Raw genomic sequence first — 9,240 nt, forward strand, 5'->3', positions numbered from 1 at the left:
GCCATCCCGTGCTTCTGTCGCTCAGTGGCAGCTCATCAATGGCCACTTTGTCCAGTGATGCGGTGGGGCTCAGCCCCGCCACGTGCTGGTAGTGAGGATCTGCTAAAGCATTTAGCAGAGCAGGTGGGAGCCCTGGGAGGAGGAGGATCTCCTCCCTGTACTGGTGGGCTGCAGGCTCTGTGCGCGGTTCTGTTGTCGACAGTCTCAGAGCTCGGGTTCTGCTACCCTTGGAAACTGTTGTAGCAGGAAAGAACAAGGCTGGGAGCATGTTTGGTAGAAGACGTTTCCACAGATGGAGCTGAGGTGACTCAAGCCTGTGTTTATACCACCAGGAGCCATATTATTTTCCACTAGCATTATTTCACCTGCAGAGATGACTCAAGGCTGAGACCCTGGAGGAGCGGACACGCCTGCTGCCACCCATTAATGTGCAGCAGAGCTTTGAGGAAAGCAGCCCTTGGTGAAACAAACCTTGCACTGGGATTTCCTCCTGCAGTGGTTGGGAGTGTACCTGGCTGGGCTGATTGCTGGTAGCTTACACCCCCTGCCATGCTCCCATGAGCAATACTGTGCTGTGAAGTTCTCTGCTCCAAATACATAAAGCAGCTGCTATCTCAGACTGGCAGGATTTGGGAAAGAGCTAATTGATACCTGGCTTATGGACTGCTCTCTTCAAGTGCAGGATTGGTGTTTCTGCTCTTCAGGGGTCTTATCATGAGGTGTTTTTTCCATGGTTGCTCTCTTTCAGCTGGTAGTATTTCTTGCCTTTAAGAGCAGGGATTTTCAGAGTGGGAAGGCTGTGATGAGATTAGGAGGAGGGGTGTACAACTGGTGCAGACGTGCTGGCAAAGCAAGATGAGCAGGTGAACTAGGAAACTGTCTTTGAGTGCCTCTTTGCTGAAAACTCTGCTGACTACTGTGGGAATGGCTTTTGTGTTGCTACTTCTCCCTTTCCCTTGGCTGGTATCTCTCCCATTACAGCCTTGGTTTGGGATCTTCTTCCCTTTGAGAGAGAGAAACCTGAGCACAAGTGAGCAGTGTAAAAGCCAAGATATTTATGTTGCTGCCCTCCCCGCTGCAAGCGAGCAGGCCCCTTTCACCAGTGGGGTGTGTGTGCAGATGGACCAAGTCCTGCCTGAAAGGGCAGGGACAGCTTTTGGGGAGGATTGCGTCCCTTTGCTCAGGCCCAAACAGCTCTGGAAGAGCACAGGGAGGTGCCTGGGGCACAGGCGAGCAAGGAGACTTGGATGAGACATCTCCTGAAGCTCCGTGGGTGGAGCAAGTGACTGCAGGGGAGTGTTCAAGCAGCCTGTTTCTCCTGCTGAACACATCTGCATCCTCTGTCCTGTTTTCATTTGATCTTTTCTTCATAGGGGTCATAAACCAAGAGCTTTGTGGGTCTCCTATCCCTTTGCTGGGGAATACGGGCTTGTTACTGCCCTCAGTGAGCATCTGTTGTACAGTAACCTAACCTGGCATGACATCGTAACTTGGTTTTGGGTCTGTTCCCTTCCTGGTGCTGTTTCTGGGCTAGTTGTGAGTTAGCAGCACAGTTCTCTGGTTAGCCCAGTCCTGCAGGGGACTCTGGCTCTGTATTTGAAGCATGTGTCAGCCTTTGGCCTCGATCTCTGAAGCAGTGACACTGACAGTAACTGCTTCTGACTGTAGTGTGTTTGAAGCCTTCACTTCTCTAGAAGGATCATTTAAGGGATTTCTTCTGGTTTCTCTCCAGGCCTAAGGAGGAGGCTGTCACGTCCCCAGAGATCAAGAGTCTGGTCACAGGCCATTAGAGAGCTGCTGCCCTCTTCCCGCGCACAGAGAACCTTTCCTTCTGTGCTCTCTGCTAGTGGTATTCATGGCTATTCTGTAGCAGGTTAAATGTCCCATGCTATACTAAAATATACAGCTCAGTTAAAAGAAGCCCCCTTTATGACCTCCAGGACCATGCTGAGCCCACAAGAAAAATGAAGGTGGCTTGCAGCCTGTTCCCAGCCACTGTCCTTGCAGTGGGCCCTTTGCATGGGGACAGGCAGTGGCCACCTGCTCCGTCTCCTCCAGTGCAGATGTGCACTGGAAGCATGGCATTCTCAACCACCTGCCTGACAAGTACCAGCCGGGTGCACCGTGGAGCAGCGAGTGATGTCCTCATTAGTAGATCTAAGTCCAAATAAGATTAAGTAGAATGGTGAAGTTGGGACAAGAGTCTAGTAATACTCCAGTGGAAGGAGAGAAAGCTGAAATGGCTTTCATGGATATGTTATCGAGTGACTCAATTCTGAGACATTAATTTTACAAAGGCTTTATAAAAATTGCATTTTCTGGGAGAAAAAAAAAAACAGTAGAAGTAATCCATAGTCTTTCTAATGAAGTATCTTTACCTGGCCCCTCTCTAGCCCGTATAATCTCAGCATGGAGGCTGAGATTAGCATTAAGGCAAAGAGAAATGAACTGCCAAGGTCAGGATGTGCTGCTGCTGCCTGCTGCACTGCTGTTTCCAGCTGCGTGGTTCAGCTTGGAAAACAGAGGAGGGAGTCGTGATTCCTGGGGTCTATCTCGAGATGTGGAAAGAGGGTGGGATCTCTCCTCTGGAGGGCCAAAGCAGCAGACCCCAAGTAAGGACTCCTGAGTCCCATCTATGCCTTGTGATTTTTGCGGTGGTCTCTTTCCCGCTGGTCCAAATGAGACTTTGCCAGTCCCTTGTCCCTAGACATGGTATCTCCAATGTGTTCTTGTGTTGTTCAGCAGCCTGCCAGGAAGACCCAGAGAGTATCAACAGGTTTTCTTTTCCATGGACAGGCTATGCAGTGAGCACAGATGAGCCGTTTCCTCACTCGCTGCCTCCCCCAGCTTTGTTTGGTGTGCAACGAGCAGTCTTGGGCCTGTGTTTTGGGGCCCAGACAGCCCTGGAGCCCTTGCCTTCACATCGGTCGTGAGGCTGGGGGCTGCTCTTGCCATGCGCTCTGCAGCGGGGATGTTTTGCTGTGGTCAAGGCCAGGCTCGTGCATTGCCAGGCACAGAGGTGGAGCAGTTGGGCCTGGGGCAGTGGCTTGCCTAGCCCCTCTCCTTGCTTCTTCAGCACTGTGGGGCTGGGCAGAGCAGAGCCCACTTCTGCAGCTGGCAGAGCAAGCAGCTCATTTGAGAGCTGCTCTGCCTTGTTCCCGAGCAAGGCCCAGCACAGCAGATCCTGCTGTCGTGTCCCTGAGCAGGGCAGCGCATTGGGGTGATCAGCTCTGCTTCAACATGACGCTGACAAGCAACAAAGACTAACGGTAGGCGGGGGGAAGTTGTCCTTCAGGCATTGGGAAATAGGATCTAGAGGGACAAATGGACATACCAGAATGGGTTTAACTGCTGTTCCCACCAGAAAAGCCACGGTGCAGAGTAGGACTCCGGGCCCCACTGGGGAATACAAATTTGTTTTTGACTTCATCCAGTCTCTGTTACTGAACTTCTTGATCCTTCAGACCCTTCTCTGCAGGGATGTCACAACTGCAGTGAAATCCTGTTAGAGTGGTCCCATCTTTGCATCCCTGGATGCTTACTCCACCACTTTGCCATGCTGCCTGATGCCTCTCTGCATTCAGTTAAAGCTCGTGCTGAGTTGTCTGACTAATTCCTCGTGTTCTGATTGCTGCTTACACTCTCCTGGCCTCAAATGCTTTTATCTCTTGCCATGGCAGAGGCAGTGATACAGAAGGACTTCTGGGAGAGGCAGTGTTGGGCTTGGAGAGTCCAGCTGAAGTTGGAGCTTGCAGCACTGGGACGCGCGTACACTTGTACTGAGACAGTTGCTCATTTGCCTGGTGTGATACACGTGTGCAAGTGAAGGCACCTCTGTGCTTTGTGAGCCATATCTGATACAGGTGAAGGAACAGGTTGCTCAGACTGCAAATATTGCAGGAAGGAGCAATATCCCGTTAAAAGTTTGCATGATTTTCTGCTCTGTGGGTGCTTGGACCTCTAGGTGCAGCTGTTGTACAAAGCAGGAAGGAGACGCATCTTTCTCCCTCGTTCCCTGCAGGGCCATTTTGTGAGAGCTGCCTCTCAGTGTGGCATCTGCCCAGGGAGAGTCTCGTGCTTCCAGAGAAGTTCTGCAAACATAACCTTAATTGGATCATCAACTGGATCTAATTTGCAGAGTGTGCCTCCCCTCCATGCTTCATTATGGGTTTGGGCGGCTGAGCAGTGTGCACACCACTGCCAGCTGCGGGAGAGCTGCTGGCAGCTTCCAAGGACGACACTGGAGCATTTAGTTCTGCTGTAATGAACTTTCCTGCTAATTATTTTTAGGCACTCCCAGCTTAAATAAGAGCCACCCTTCACTGTCAAGACAGTGCTGTGGCATGGCTGGAAGGGGCCAGGTTGCAATGGTGCAGTCTCAATGGTGCAGCACTGGGCATTGAGACCACGACCCTGTGGGGCCAGAGGAGTTTGGGGATGGGCACAAGGGTTTGTGCAAGGCTGTCTGGGGTTTGCTGTATTCCTCTGTGCATTTCAGTGAGGTGTCTGAAAAGGGGATTACTGAGCCTGGGAGGCCTGGAGAGCACTCATGCTTTCCGCAGGATCCTGTTCCCCTGCAGGTGATTTTGCAGACTTCTGCTGGAAAGGCAGTAGCTGCGCTCACAGTGCGGAGGCCCCCGTGGAAAGCCCTGGCCCCCCAGAGATGGGTTTGAGGCTCTCGGCAGCAGGGCTTCTGCTGGTGCCCTGGGCTCATGGGCTGCTTGGAGGGTTAAATGGTTTATCTGCACAAAGTCAAGGGGGGATGGGGGCAGACTGCAGCTTCATGGCAAATCCCGGATGATCATGACTCTTCCAGGTCCCCTGTGCTTTCCTGTCTTCTGTCACGGTGAGTTATAAGAGAGCAAGTAAGTTGTAGGAGCTGTGTGTGTGGAGCCCAAAGCAGGAAAGAGAAATATTGGCTTCAAAATGCAGTGGAGGCAGAATTCCTCTGGGCATCTTCCATCTCTGATCTCAGCCCCCGTGAGCAGCGGGAAGCCACCGAAGCAGCGAGCTTGTGGTGATCTGGGCCTCCTGGCTCCTCTATAATAGATGGGCGAGCATGCTTTATTCATGTTCCCCAGCACAGACTAGTATGTAGGTCACTATTTCTGTGAAAGGTCTTGGAGAACATTTAAACATGACAAAGCGCCCAGGACTTGATGGCGTTTGCCTTACCTGAGCAAGGTCTCCTTGTCCCCCACTACGGGTCCGGCCCTTTTTCCTCTGTTCTCCCTGAGGCTCACGTGAGCCCAGCTAGGCTGACAGTCCTCCTCTCCCCGCAGCCCCAGGCTGATGGTAAGAGGCCTTTTGTAGGTGATTTGCCAACTTAGCTTTTATTTTGTTTTTTCTTTTATTCAAAGCAGCCCCTTTTCTGTCACAAACACATCACTGCCACCTCCCATTATGCAGTTCTGCTTCCGGAGGGATGTGGGCAGGAGGACAGCGATGGATGAATGATCTATGGCTGCTCATTGCCGGGACTGTCCTGCTCCAGCCCCTCTCCCTGGCTGCTCTGACATGCAAAACACGCGATCCTCGGACTAACGCCCTCTTCTCTGGGTCCTGCAGGAAGGTTCGGCATGCTCGTGCTGCTGCTTTGCTCTGCGGTTTGCTGGTGCAGTTCCCGTGTCCCGTCCCCGGGGCAGCTGCTCCGGGGAGGCTGCGGTGCCTTTCGGGAGGCAAGTCGGGCAGGGCAGGCAGAGCAGCAGCAGGGCAGCAGCACTCCGTGACGTGGGACCGGGCTCACATGAAAAGTTGTCCTTCAGGCATGGGGAAACCATGAGCTGGAAATTTAGGGCCGTGCAAGAGCTGGTGATTGGGGCTGAAGTTAGATAAACTGAGACCAGAACTACGGAATTTTTATTTTTGCACTCTCTTTTTTTTTAATAGCCAGGGTAGTTACCCCCTGAAACAGCTCAGCGAAGGGGGGGGGACCCCGCATGAGCTCCCTTGGCTCCTCCGCCCTAGCTGCTCCGAACGGGGCGCGCAGCTGGGCACTCCGTGGGCTGCGGCAGCCTCCGCTGCTCTGCCCCTGCTTCCCCTTCCCCAAGCGAGAGGCAAGCGGAGCTGGGAGAGCCAAGAGCTGCGCCGGGGCTGCCTGCCTGCGGCGGCTGCAGGACGTGCCGGAGCTGCCGCTGCAGCCCTGCCCCCGGATCCCACCACTGCCTCCACGCTTGCCCTTTGCTCCGGCAGCCGCACCGCCTCGCCATGATTTACTTGTGTGCCTTAATCAGTGGGGTTTTATTTGCCTGCGCTGCAGCAGCGGAGCTGGAGCATCCCCCTGCCCTTAGCGCGCGGCTCCCCCAGCCCCGACGGCTGCCGGTCGCGGGCAGCAGCCCGGCCTGGCGCCCGCGGCGGCTTCGTCCTGGGGTGCGGGGAGACAGCGGTGCAAACCCCGGGAGCCCGCGCGGGCGCAGCCAGGCCGGAGCGGAGCCGCTGCTCTGCTGCATCCCAGGGCACCAACATCCCGACAGCCCCACGTTCCCATGGCAACTCCCGAGCCTGCTGCTGCGGAGGCGATGGTGGAGGAGGAGGAGGAGGAGGAGGAGGAGGGCTGCGTGCGCGGTCCTGCGCAGCGCTGCCGTCTCTCCCTTCCCCGCCTGTGCTCAGGGAGAGCTCAGCGACTTGTCAAAACACCCAAATGTTTTGGCATTATTTATTAATTCCGTGCAGCGCTGGCGGGGGACTGCACCAGCGGCAGACAGCGCGGCGCTCGTGCCTTCCCGGCGGCAGTACCTCGAGGACGCACGGGGGCCCTGGCTGGAGGCCGAGGGGCTGCGTCTCGGCGCGCCTGGGTGTGGAGGTTCAGGCAAAGGGAGTAAGTTTGGGGCGAGTTTGTGCACTCCTGCAGCCCGCTGGAGCTCTCATCTGCAGGCCTGCCAGTCCCTTTGGAGCACGTGGCGTGTGCTGGCTGCTCTGCCCCGCTTGGAGACGATCAGACCGAGCATTGGCAGTAGCCAGCAATTTGCGCACGGGGAGCCTGCAGTGAGGCACCCGAGCGCTTTGTCGGGAGCTGTGCGTGTGAACAAGGCGCTATCTGACGCAAAAATGTAAACCCAGCCACCTGGCTTCCAGGCGGAGCTGAGCCCCTCTCCTGCTGAATGGCACTCAAAGGCGAATGATGACCATTATCCCAATCCATAGCAGCAAATGATGCATTTCCAGCCCTCCAAGTGCAGCCGCAATTAATCAGAGTCTATTTATGGCAGACTATTCATCAAAAGGGAAGAAATCATCAACATTGTAATGGGAGACTTTAATGTCCACACATTCAGAAGCGAATCTCAGCAAGCTGCTTCCAATCTGCACAAACATCTCACTGCCGTGGAGCGGGAATACATTTCCATATTAATGACCTGAGGGGCTTTTATTACTTCCAGGGAATGTGCTGCTAATGCAGAATGAGCATGCTTGCTCTGTCAGGATGAGACCCTGGGATTCTGGGTTGTGTAGGTAAAAGCGGCATTGCTTTGAACTTGTGCAGGTGTTTCTGCATCTCCACTTGGTTCCTTCCATTACTTGAAGAAGGAGGCTGCAATTTTCAGCCATATTGTGAGGTTTATTTTCAACCTTGGGTATTGGTTTGGTTCATGGTCTGACTGTGTCTACAACCATGAGTGCACAGATGATTTGCCAGGGCAAAAAGTCTTGACCATCTTTCTACATAAACTAACAGCTGCAGGGTTGGTTGGGTAGGTTGATTTAGCTGTTTGCTGGGTTTGGCCATGAATAACATCTGTCGTGAGGCTTATTCTTTCTTGCATCTTCTCTTCAGGGAGAGCTGCTGGGCAGCAGACCATTTCATTTTGGTGGAGTTTTGGTGAATGTTGTAGATATTGGGTTTGGAGAAGCAAGGGTGAAGAGCTGTGTGTTGCTTCTGGAGGAGAAAGTGGCAAATCTCGAGAGGGTTTGGAACCCCCCAGTGCTTGCGGGAGAGCAGTCTGCTCCTCCCCGCCCCGTGTCTCCGCTGAGCTGTGTGGTGGGGAATCCCTTTGCTCTCTGCTTTGCCCTGTTCCAGTGGAGGCATCTGAGTCTCACGAGCCTTCAGTCTGGATGAAAGGGGTAAAAAATTCGTCACTTCTTTCAGTTTATTTATTATGCAAAGTGCTGAAAGAGCCAAACCAGCAGGAGGGGGGCCACTAGTGCGTGGATAACAAAATTACCCAAACATCAAGGCTTCCTACTGGGAGCAGTTGGCGTCAAAGAAGCATTTTTATCCCTCTCCAGCAGCTGTAAATCTGCAGAGCAGAAGCCAGGTTATGGTCCTCAGGGAAACCTTAATTTGAACAAAACAACTCTGATTGTTTCTGGGGATGGGCAGGCAGAAAGGGAAACCTGTGAATTACTGGAAACTCCAGGGCCAGGTGGGGTTTACATCTTCCATGGAAGGCAAGACTAGAAATTGAGCTTGTAATGCAAAGCCGTGTAGCAGAGGGGGAGGTCAGGCAGTGCTATCTATCACTTGGCTCCTTAAAATGAATTAGTTCTCTTCTCTTTCTCTCTAACCTCATCTCTTCTGGAGCATCCTCGGAGGTCTTCCCTGGCACTGTGTCCGTCTGCTCTTGCTCCCTTCTGTCTTTGCAGAACCATCTGCTCCAGTTTGCCCGTGGCTTCGCTAGGCTTGCAGCTGGAGGTTGGGTCTCGTGCAGGGACATTGCTCTGCGTGGCAGTTTGGGGCACTGGAGTAGGGGCTGCCTGCAGCCGGGCGTCCTTCGGGTATGCCACAGAGCCCTCTTAGGAAGCAGGAGCAGACAGGCCATGCAGACTGTACGGCCGTGGCTGCCAGAAGAAGCCTGCTTAGCACTATATGACTGTCATGGCTTTATTTGCCTGCCAGCAACTGGCCTGAGACCAGTTACCTCATCTCAGGGCTCGCTGATCGGCGGTCAAAGCCGTGCCGGCCAGCTGACTGCAGCCGGCAGCCTGGCACAGGGGCTGCAGGGAGCTGCACTGGGGCGCTGGGACCTTCCAGCTGGGCTGCACCTCGCCCTGCTGCCTTGCAGTTGGCCTCCAGCAGCGGAGACGAGCGGGCGCGTCTGGGTGACCCCCTGCGCTCGCTCGGGGTCCTCTTTAGGACGGGGCAGCTTGAGGGCACCAGTTGCTTGGCTGAAGGAATCCCCAGCTGTCGGGTTGCAGGTGGATGCTTTCAGCAGAGCTTGCTGTGCCTGCAGCCAGCTTCCCAGGCCCTGCCAGTGCTGCGCGGCCGCTGCGTCGAGGAGCCCTTTCCCTCCGCAGCTCCCT

This window comes from Rhea pennata, chromosome 33, assembly GCF_028389875.1.
Source record: "Rhea pennata isolate bPtePen1 chromosome 33, bPtePen1.pri, whole genome shotgun sequence".
In the NCBI taxonomy this organism is placed as follows: Eukaryota; Metazoa; Chordata; class Aves; order Rheiformes; family Rheidae; genus Rhea; species Rhea pennata.